Below are 12,357 nucleotides of genomic sequence, written 5' to 3'. Positions count from 1 at the left end.
AGAATAGACAATTGGCACGATTTCTGTAAAAATGGTGTACAGTGGTTCAGTTTACAGATTATTAAATACCAAAGCTGCTTACATTTTATAAATAGAAACATAGTAATCTTTGATAATGCTCATCTTTCTAGTGAAACACCAAGCAGGGTGGTGCAGTGTTTAGCACACTGGACTTGCATTCAGGTGGATGACAGTTCAAACCCATCTCCGGCCATCCTGATTTAGGCTTTCCGTGATTTACCTAAATCGTTTCAGGCAAATGCCAGGATGGTTCCTTTGAAAGGGCATGGCCGATTTCCTGAAAGAATTTTAAATTGTAGAATTTTATCCATGCTAGGCATAGAATATGATAATTTTAAAAACTTGTGGGACATGACTCAGACTGAAAATCAAAGTGTAAACCTTTTGATTGAAAAATTATGCACAGTTGAACTGCATGACCAAAGTACAGGTGAATCAGCTGCATTTGTTGGACACAGTGGACCTGAGAAGAAAATTCAGCAAAATAAAAATGACGATAGAGAAAAATTGAAAAATAATATGGAATGTTCAAATCAGTCAGCCTGAGAAGAACGTTGCATTTTACCACATGCTTTTGGCGCCTCAGTCAATAACTGTATTGCAGTTGACAGTTGGTACTGCTACAGTGGCAGCAGAAATCATGTCACTGCAAATAAACAATATTTTGTGTCTTATAGTAAATTCACTGTTGCTAAAAACGTCAATTGGGAAAATAGGAGCAAGCATTTTGGCTCATGGACAGATACTGTGAAAGGTCCAAATGCAGTTGAATAACGCCAGAAAAAATGCTGAATTGAAAGATGCGCTTTATGTTCCTGAAGAAAGTGCTCACTTGATCTCTGTAAAAGCAGCAGTATGAAAAGGATTTGAAGACAAAGTGACTGGAAAAATGATGATGACTGATCACATCAACCATGGTCTCTTTGTTCTTGACATGTGTTGCTACACCAGCATAACCAGTTCAAATGAATTTGGTAATGTCACTGAAAATGCTGTAAGTTTGTCATGAGATATTCAGCCATCAACACAAAAGGAAAAAGCATGAAAAGTATCTTGAAGCAGATGAACATTAATGCAGAAGGGTGCAAAGAGGAATTATGTGATGGATGTGCACTGGGAAAAATGCATCAACTGTCATTCAGAAACTGAATGAATTGAATATTGGTTACTGGTGAAGAAATTCATGCTAGTGTAAATGGATCTACATAGAGACTCTCAGAAAAGGTCACTGCTGCGTATGTTTTAAAGATGATTTTACCAAATTTCATGAAGTTCTCTTCCTGAAGCAAAAGAGTGAAGTCAACACAATTTTGGAACAGGTCTTGAATGAAGCTAAGACAAACAGTCACATTATCAAACGTCCAGTTGTTGCAGAAAGACAAAAGCAATCCACTGTGGAGTGTGTTCGTTCTATGTTGAGCCCTAGTAAACTGCCAACTGTGGAAGGGAGAAACTTGCAATACTGCTAGATACTTTTTCAAAAACACTGCGAAGACCTCCTTGTGAACCCTGGTATGGACGACCAGTAGGCAATCTGAATAATCTGAGAATCCTTAGAACAGAGTGTTATGAGCAGGTAAACAAGAATGTTCATTCAAAGTTCGATGACAAGGCTGTGCATGGACATTGTGTTTGGTATTTGAATGACAGAGATGACTTTAGGCTCTGGATTCCATCTTGGAGGAAGGTTGTGGTAAGTCACTATGTAAACCTCAAGACCGAAGTTGTATGCAATCTGCACACTAGTATCACTGAATTTGAAGTTGCTCATAATGAAACCATTTGACAGAGTCAACCTATTCTGATTTGTGATGAGGAAAAGGGGTCAGAAAAAGTCAGCCATTACAAGAGGATGCAGGTTTAAGTGAAGAGGAAATAGATTTGGATACGACATCAAGTTCCAGAGGAAGTCAAGTATTAAGTGAGAAACTAAGAAGCACATGTGAAAAGAGGAAGCCAGAATGGATGACTGGTGGAGATTATGTGTACTTGGCAGAAAATCCTATCATCAGGGACAAGGATCCAAGCTGAAGATTTGCAGTCTAGTTGTAAAATGCAGTGGCTAGAGATCATTCATGAAGAACTGAAGTCCCTGAAAGAGAACAATATTTGGGTGGTAGTTGAGTGTTCAAGTGGTGCACAGACTTCATAGAACTGATAAGTCTTACACAAGAAAACTACAGAAAATGGGAATGTTTGCTTTAACGTCCAACTTGTGGCAAAGGGACAGGGAACTTACTATAAAGAAACATTTGGCTCTGATGCATGTTATGATGTTATTCTGTTGGCAGTAGCTGTTCCAGAGAAAATACATTTAGACCAGTTTGACATCAAAACAGGTTTTCTCAATGGTTTACTCAAAGATGAACAACATGAAAGTTTTGAAGATGATGCTGAATGTGTATGTTTACTGAAGCAAAGTCTGTATAGTCTTGAATGGGCACTGCACTATTGAAGCAAATGTTTCATAGACTTCATGCTGAAAACTGGATTTAAAAACAGTGGGGCTGATCCATATCTCTTCCACTGTCAGAGCAACAAGAACTGTTTATATATTGCAATCTATGTTGATGATGGTTTAGTTGTCAGTAGCAACAGAGAAGATACTGAAGAGTTCATGAAATGTTGAAGTCGGAATTTCACATAACTAAAGGGTCTTTCAATAACTTTTTGGGTATGAAGATAATAGCAAAATGAAGATGGATTGATAGCAATTAACAAAGAGGACTATACTAAGAAAATTCTGGAAAGATTTGGAATGGCTGAGTCTAATGGAGTTTCTACTTCAGTTTGGTGCAAAGAAGATAATGTTAAGGAAAAGATCACAACCAAAGTTCCTCATTGCGAAGCTCGAAGCTGTACGGTGTCTTATGTATTTGACTATGGTCTTACATCCAGACAATGCTTTCCCAGTGAACAAATCACCTACAACCATGGAAGATCTTACGGTGTAAGACTGGAATCAAGTGAAATGAATTTTTGGATAACTGAAGAATACAATGGATCACACAATTATCTACAAGAACAAAGAAGCTCTAAAGGTCTACAGTGATGCTAATTACGCTGGTGACAAAAACATGAGACATTCAATGACAAGTGTTGTCGCAACTCTGAGTCATAGGACAGTATCATAGACTAGTCAGTTACAGAAGGCAGTAGCAACAACCAGTATGGAAGCAGAAATAATAACAGCAAATGAAGGAGCAAAGATTGATGTATGAACTGACTGGAAGCGACACCTCCTGTACTTTGCATTGACAGTGAAAGTACAGCAAAATTGTCTAAAAATCCAATGTATCATCGAAAATCAAAGCACATGGAAGTCCATCACTTCTATGCCAGGGAAAGATTCTTGAATGGGGGCCTTTGATTAGAACACATTGACAGAACTAACCATTTAGCTGATGCATAATCCACAAATTCAACTGCACTTGCTTTACAAAGCTATAAAATGTCACATTACACAGATATATGAAAATAAACTTCATATTTTTATCTTCAATGTTAACACTTACTTCGACAAAAAACTCCAATTCTTTCAAACAGTATTTCTAGTTGGGCCCTTTCCAATGGCTTAGTTGGTCATTGGAAAGGGTCCAACTTGAGATGCTGTTCGAAAGAATCGAAGTGCAGAAAATTAAAACCATGTGAAATTTAGTACTCATTTTCACATCTCTTTGAAGGAAGCATTAACATTGAAAATAAAAGTACTGAGTGCATTGTCATGTACCTATGTAGGTGACTTTTTATATCTTTATTAAGTAAGTGTAGCATTCTAACTACACCTTAACAATATTTACATTCACTACTTAAATTCTAGATAAATAGTCCACCACAATTTGAAAAAAATAGTAATATCCACAGCTACAATATTATAAGAAGTCCTTCATTATTTATCACTGAAGCTAACAATGGCTTAAAAGGTGTCCAATATTACACTCAAAAGTCTCTGAACATTTGCCTAATAATGTCTGACAAATAGCAAAGCAAAGTTTAAACCTAAATCAAAATTCTTTCTATTCTCTAGAGGACATTTTTGTTAAAATCAAGTAGCATATATAATGTGGAAGATGAAGATATTTACTTTTTTGTTAAATTTAAGTGCTCTTATTATCAATTAAATTAGACATACCTACCTAATCCATTGTAACACTCACTTTACCCTTATGGCAATGGAAAACTATCATGACAGTACTGAGGAAGCTATTCTGATTCACGATCTATTAATTACTGCCCAAAAATCAGAGCTCAAAAGAGATAATGACACCCAACTGTATTCTGTGTGACTCTGATAATGTGAAATGATGGGAAAAGGGATTTTTGGGGGAACCAAACACCTCAATGTGCATACAGTGTACATGGAGTGTTGGAGTGTTCTCTGATCATTTTTGGACTATTAAGAAGGAGTGAATTGTTTTGTTGAAGGACCTCTGTGTGGTGTTGTAAGTGATCAAATATATGCACGTATGTCCCTTCTGTACCAAAATAGTAAGGAGGTGTTTCTGAATGATATGGATGCTCATGAACAGTTGTTGTTTGGCATTGAAATGACAAGTGGTTTGCCTCAGTGTGGCTCACTACACACTATTAAAATTTTGAAAATGCAATACTGAAATGCCTCATGTGTCAACTGCCCACAGTCTGGTCCAACTCAAATGCAGTTTTACATGTCTTGTTCATCCAGCACTTGACTATCACCCTGATGACTCATGTGAGCTCTGATGGCACTCCGATAATGTGAAATGCCAAACTGTTCCATTTGCTGTGGTGACAGACGCACTTTACCTCCAGTCAGCAGCTATCTCCAATCCCGTTAGTATGTGTTTCACTAGGAGGAGGAGGAGGAGGAGATTAGTGTTTAATGTCCCGTTGACAATGAGGTCATTAGAGACAGAACACAAGCCTTCTGCAATTCAGTGTCCAAATCCACAAGAAGCTTCTGCAACCTCGTGACATGAGTGCTAATGTCCTCTTTGTTGTCACGTTGAACATGAAAAGATGCTTTGTTCAATGTGTTCGATCATTGTGTACTGCTATGTTTGAATCACGCACATAACTTGTTCCAAATTTTACCTGTGTGAGTGCATGTCAACACAAGCTTTGTTACAGATTTTACTATACTCTGTATGGTGAGAGAAGAGCTCTGACAATTGATGTGGCTTTGTTTCACATGTTAGTGTGTCCACGACAGCGATTCAGATCATAAGTTTTTGTTCACATTACGTTTGGAAAAGGAGCTACACTGAAATCTCAAGCATATGAATTTATGTCCAGATTGCATGTTTACTTTGAAAGGGAAAGGGACAATGGTGGGCCTTTGATACCAGTGAGTAAAGTGATTGACTGCATGACAGAAGCACTGAATATTTCTACAAAGACAGTGAAAAGAGTCACTATTTACAAAGAGACTGCAAATTCAGGTGGGAGCCCCATTATTTTGACACCTGGGAAGTCAAGGAAGAGATCATGTTGTGTGACTGAAACAGACAACTTTGACAAAAGTACTATCAGGCATAACATATATGCATACTACAGCAGGAATAAGCACCTGACATTAAAAAAAGGTGGTGGCATCGCTGTCAGACAGGGGTTTGTTCACAGGCAGAAAGACAAGTTTCTCCACTATGTGTGTGTGTGGTTTTATTTATTTTTTTTTTTTTAAATGGCTTCCAGTGGAAAAGATTCTCAGGAAGAAGAAAGGTACCAATGGAATGCTGAGACATTGTGACATGCAGATTATGTCATTTCCTGCTTGAGGTGCTAGCAGTGAATCCAGAGAATGTAACATGGATTGACAAAACATCGGACAGTGTGTATCACGCACAGTCCATCGTATGGACGGACAACATGTGCCCTGAACTGTGAATGTGCCAACTGGTAAGAGAGATTGACTAATTATTGTTCATGCTGGCTCTATGAATGGTCAATTAACACAAGGAAATGAACACAAATTCATTTACAAACTGATTTGTTACTTGTTTGCCACCAAATGTCAGTTCTGATAGTGTTTCTGTAATGGACAAAGTACCATAACATTTCGTACAATTAAATAAAACACCAACAACTGCTGCAGGGAGAGATAAAATAGTCAACTGATTGAAAGACAATAAAATGGATTATCAACAGAATATGTGAAATGTGGAATTTCTGGGGTGAGTGAAATGATACAGGCCGCTGTACCACTGTCATTACAACACCATCAAACTAGTTTGAGCTCAAATAAAAGCAGATATCATGGAGCAAAATAAAACTCCAGAAAATTGTAAGAACATCATGAAATATGTGTGGAAACTGATCAAAAGGATTGCTGATTCCCTTTCATATGTGTCATTCTACACTGTCCAGTCATATTAATGTGATCACCTATCAAAAGCCTGAATAACCACTTTTGAACTACAGACCACTAGGAAATGTGCAGGAAGAGAGTCAGTGAGGTTCTGGAAGGTCCAACAGGTCTGTGGAGCCATGCCAATGCCAGTTCCGTGGCCAGCTGTGCACGGCATACTTTAATCACAGCAGCAGCAAATGTACTCAGTCAGGGGTCCATAGAGTGAACAGCCTGATCGAGATGGTCCCACAGACTGTCAACTGGGTTTTAATGTTTAGAGTTGGGTGGCCAGAAGAGTATGGTAAACTCATCCTGGTGCTCTTTGTACCATACACATACAATGAAGGCTGTGTGACATGTTGCATTATCCTGCTGGTAGATGCCATTGTGCTAGGGATAGATGCATGCCCTAAGGATAGATGTATATTTATGTTGATCCATTGTACCTTCCAGAATGACGAGATCACCTAGGGAATGCCCCAAAAACATTCCCTAGACCACAATACTCCCTCCTATGGCCTGGACCCTTCCAATGACTGTTGCAGGGTGTTCGTTTTCATATATTTCGGAGCATAAAACATGATTCATTTGAAAAGGCCATCTGTCTCCACTCTGTGTACTTCCATTTCCAGTACTAGGAATCAAATTCCAGCCTTCATCATCAGTGAACAACAGTCAGCATGAATGCATGAACCAGGTGCCTTCTGCAAGGGTCTGAGCACTCAGTTGCTCAATGTTTGTAAGTCTGTTGCCCATACACATCTCTGTGGCTGTCATTCACCTGTCTTCTATGGCCCATGGTGCACCACAGATGCCTTGGTGCGAGTTGTTAATAGTGTCATTTTGCCATGCACGGCATACTTTTAACCACAGCAGCAGCCAATGTTTTAGAAAGTAACAATCATGCCCGTTTTGATGTCAGATAAATCACTCCATTTCCACATTATGGAAGTGACTGTGCTGTTTTCTGCATCCCCAGATACACTTTATATATCCTCCATTGCTAGTGCTTCTACCTGCCATCTTTGTGTGGTTATTGCACATTGATTTTGAACGTAGGTGGTGGTGTCATTAATGTGACTGGAGCTTGTATATAAGTGACACAAAACTGAATATGCTGGGTTTTTGTCTCCTCAGAAAGTGAGGAGGATATGTAATCTGTTTTTGTGTTACTGTTTTTATTTAAATTTTGTAGGCTGTTCTTTTGTGGTTAAAATTTTTGAACAGTTTTCTATGAATACGGTAGTGACTTATTCGGCAAGCAAGTAGCTTTGGCTGACATTTGGCCTAGGAACCTGTTGTACAATTAAATAAAAAAGTTTTAAACTGAGGGGCAATGATGTAGAAAATGACATGAGAAGAAAGACTAGGGTAAGGGTAAGGAAGTGGGGAGGAGGTCACTAGAGATGTAGAAAAGGGCAATAGCATGGAGGATTTACTGAAGGAACAGCTGCCACCTATGTAGTTCAAGGGAGATGATATGAGAGAAGAATCCATAAGGCACAGGATTTGTGCAACATCTAAATGTTTGGGTTTGTAGTTGGCTACAATCTTTCAGTGGTCTTTCATGTGTTTGACAGCGTTTTAGTTGCATATTTCCTGTATGTATCCAGTGCACTCACTTCTACTTTGTGAGGATTTGATCCAAAAGTATGCGCAGCTGTTGACTGCTGTCATTAATAAGAATGTTGTCAATGTTGTTAATTTCCATAGCTCTTTATAACACTATTACAGAAGCTGTTTGTTACTTTCTGTGCAAAAGTTTTATCTTCCATTATTTGATATTAATTTCTACAGTATATTCTATTATCGCTTATTTTCCAGGACAGTGTAGTCAGAATTAGCTCTTGTAATCATGTTTTTTTTCTGTATAGTTGTACAGTATGCCAGATGTAATAATGTGTGTGTTTGCCAGATGTTCTGAATCTTGCAGCATATTCAATATAAATTGTCAAATTCCTCAGTAAGTGTCTGAATACTGATTAACTTTATATTCCTTTATTAATCAGATTCTCTTACATGCCAGTAGTTCACAGACAGCACAAATGTGATCTTTCTGGGTTTTCCCTGGCTGTGCTCGTACAGTGTGTTATTTCTGCTTTCACTTGGAAATGTGCTGTTGGTTTTAGCGATTTATTCTGAACCCTTTTAAGTGGTGGCATAGATTTGACTGGCAATTTTAAGTGTCAGACAGGTTCTTATCCAGATTATTTAGTCAAGTCAACAGCACATATTTGTACCAGGTGGTGGTGAAGATCTATGAAAGACAAATGTTAAGATGATTTCCCGTGTATGCTGAAAAAGTGGCAGTTTGCTGTCTTCCTCTATGCTCACAGTAAATTTGATGCAGTTAGGTGTATTGTTTAGGTGTTCCAAGCTTTCTCCCAGTTTTTGGAACCTATGAAGCGAGATTACAGATGTATCATCTCAACAACACTCAAAACCCTGCGACTTACATAAAACCGTACCTATTTTGCCACATATTATTTTATGACAAAGCAAAACAGTTTATCATAAAACTGCATTGATCTTGTTATAATACTGATCATTATATTAAAAATATTGACATCAAAGTACTAGTATCATGCATCTACTAAAAGTCTGAGAAGGGACATTGTGCAATAATAAATTATATTACTCAACTGTTTCTTCTGGCTATGTGACAAAAATGCGGCTCACTGAAAAACATGGCTCAGTGTAAGAATTATATGCATCCAGGAAGTACGATACAGGTTTTCATCTTTCAGATAAGAACACTACCCGTTTAAATTATATCCATCCTTTTTTTTTTCCATCCTTCGCTTCATATACAATATGTTTCCACAATGATGAAATTACAACTAATCAACATGGCTATATGCGCCAATAACAACCACATCACTGTCTCACCAAGTACATAATCCAACTTCAATTTACAACAGAGCAGAACAGATTCAAGACTACCATTGACATGTGCAAAAGCATATTACATAAAGAAAATCAGACATTCAAAACCTTGCAGCACAGTGATCTGACAGAGTATTGAATGATATTAATCAAAAGTTAAAAATTTATGTGATTTCAGAAAAATGTGTGTCGTGTGATCTGGTTGCCTCAGTATATTGTGTGCTCCAAGTGTTTATATGTTTTGAGCACACCAATTGTTTGAGGGTATTGTATATTTCAGTTCGTGGTGAAAATAGGCCCATTGACTAGTTCCACTACAATAGCCCACCACAAATATTTCAAGCATGAAAATGGGAACAAAAGGCTGACACCAAACATAATGCAAGTGTTCAGCTTTGACTAGTATAAAAATAATTAATTCTCTGAAAACTATTTTCTGAAAGTAAAGCATATTTAGTGATTGTAGGGGTTGTCGCCACAATTATATTTAGATAATAAAAATTACATTAATGAACTGAAACACTGAAATGTTACCCTTGCCCCCTCACTTTTTTCCCCAAAGGAAACCTGAGTTACATGTTGTTATAAGACATAAGTAAACAAGTAATAAAATTAACAATTTTTCTACAAAATACATAAAACATTTATATTTTGTATTGTACAGTTATTGGTCTAAATCATGTAAGTATTTACTTTGCAGACAGTGAAAATTTGAAAAACATTAAAAAAACTTATATTCCTCATAATACAATAATAATTACACATATTATTATAATATATGTGCAAGAAGATAGTAAAATTGGCAAATTTCTCTACAAAATCTTTACACTGCTAGGAAGACAAAGTAAAAATCAAAATAATTTAAAAACTTAGTTATGTATTTACTTCATCTGATAAATGCATGAAAATTAATTCACTCTAACTAATAAACAGCATTTCACAGTAGCATAATGCAAAACTGGGAAAATTGGTTAATTAATCAGACACAAATTCAATATTTAAATAACAATATAATAGTCATATTTTTGTTAATAATAGGTAGAGTTTTAATCATAGTCTCAAAGCATAAAAAGTGTTCGTAAGAGTAAAATGGTTTCTTAGAATTTTTGATCTTTTTGTAAAATTTAGAAAACACCCTAAAGTTGTAACATTCTCCTTCAAAAACAGTTTCTGATACCTTTCTTCAGTTTTTAAATAGTCTTGTTCAACATTCTGGTAATATAAATTGTTAGTTAGCAACATCATAACAGCACAAATATTGTCGCGGCTAACTTTTCTACTATTTTCATTACTTCTCTTGTCTCAAGACTTTCTTTATCACAAAAATCATTACGTTTCCTCAATATACTTTTCTCCTAGCCATCAACACCACAGTAATCATATAATGTACTCTCGACAAATTTCCTAATGCAAACATATACTCTTTCACATAAACAAAAATGGCACACTATAATTCAGAATATATTTCCCTAATTTTAACTATCTTCATCTACTACATCACCATTGACATCACCAGCATCATCACAACATAGTTCTCACACTAACAGCTTCATATTGTAAAAATATTCTCACCATAGAGTATTGACATATAATCCATAATCACCTAGTATATATACGTCATTTAACTTCTTTCCCAAAATACTGTTACCATCATCAGTCAACCTTCCTTTGAAAATTGCTCTCCACTCTCATTTATAACAATTTTCAAAACTTACCATATGTATGTGGTCTGAAAAATAGTTTCCTTTCTCGAATAAGATGCAATGTATAATGTGGTTTCTTTTTTCAAAATGACATAACTGTTTCCAAAAATAGGCAAAAGTTCATGTACATTAATTTCTTTTAACCAACCAGAACAAAATGTAAAGCATACTCAATATTCCCTGCAAAAATATATCCTTTTTTCCAGTGATGAACCTTTTTCCTAGTAAAAGCTGTATTTTATTTTTTAGCAATATTTGCCAGATGCCAAGTAACAGCGACCTCTCACTTCTAATATTATCTTACTGTACATTACAATTTGCCTACCAAAGTTGGTTTCTGCTTTGTTTTGATGGCATTTTCTACTTAGCATTGATGGTAACTGTAACATTTCCTTTTTATCTCATAGTTTTATTAAATAATTATTGTTATTGATTCAACATATTTCTGTACTATGATATCTGCAAAATCAGCTAAACTCAAAATTTACTTTACCTCCTGTCTCAGATTTTCATTAACCATATTCTTCAGTTATTGCAAATACTTCACTATTATTTCATAAACATAATTTAGTTCTGTATGTGACATTGAGTCATTAATCAGTGCTTCTCCAATATACATTGAGGTGACAAAAGTCATGTGATAGTGATATGCACATATACAGATGGCGATAGCATCATGTACACAACGTATAAAAGGACAGTACAGTGACGGAGCTGTCATTTGTACTCAGGTGCTTCATGTGAAAAGGTTCCCAACATGATTACAGTGGGATGATGGGAATTAACATACTTTTAACACAGAATGGTAGTTGGAGGTAGATGCGCGGGTTATTCCATTTTGGAAATTGTTATACAATTCAATATTATGAGATCCACAGTGTCAAGACAGTGCCAAGAATACCAAGTTAGGCATTACCTCTCCCCACAGACAACACAGTGGCCAACATCCTTCATTTAATGAGTGAGCAGTAGTGTTTGCTGAGAGTTGCAGTGCTAACAGACAGCCAACACTGCTTGAAATAATCACAGAAATTAATTGGGACATATGACAAATATATCTGTAAGGGCAGTGCTGTGAAATTTGGTGTTAATGGGCTGTGGTAGCAGATGACCAACATGATTGCCTTTGTTAACAGCATCACATTGCCTGCTGCATTTCCTCTAGGCTCATGACCATATCAATTGGACACTAGATGACTGGAAAGCCATGGCCTGGTCAGATGAGTCATAATTTCAATTGGTATGAACTGATGGTAGGTTTTGAATGTGGTGCAAACCCCACAAAGCCATGGGCCCAAGTTGTCAACAAGGTCCTGTGCAATTGGTAGTGGCTCTGTAATGGTGTAGGCTGTGTTTACATGGAATGGACTAGGTCCTCTGGCCCAGCTGAAATGAACATTGACTGCAAATGTTTATGTT

At 36.7% G+C, this 12,357-nt stretch overlaps 1 protein-coding gene across 1 annotated transcript in view; it reads left to right on the top strand.

Annotated features, from left to right (window-relative positions):
• Positions 1-12,357, top strand: part of LOC126088434 (neural-cadherin-like) — a 295,055-nt gene that overhangs the window by 139,011 nt on the left and 143,687 nt on the right. The window lies entirely within an intron of this gene.

This window comes from Schistocerca cancellata, chromosome 6 (genome assembly GCF_023864275.1).
Source record: "Schistocerca cancellata isolate TAMUIC-IGC-003103 chromosome 6, iqSchCanc2.1, whole genome shotgun sequence".
Lineage (NCBI taxonomy): Eukaryota > Metazoa > Arthropoda > Insecta > Orthoptera > Acrididae > Schistocerca > Schistocerca cancellata.
This window is presented reverse-complemented; position numbering and strand designations above follow the sequence as displayed.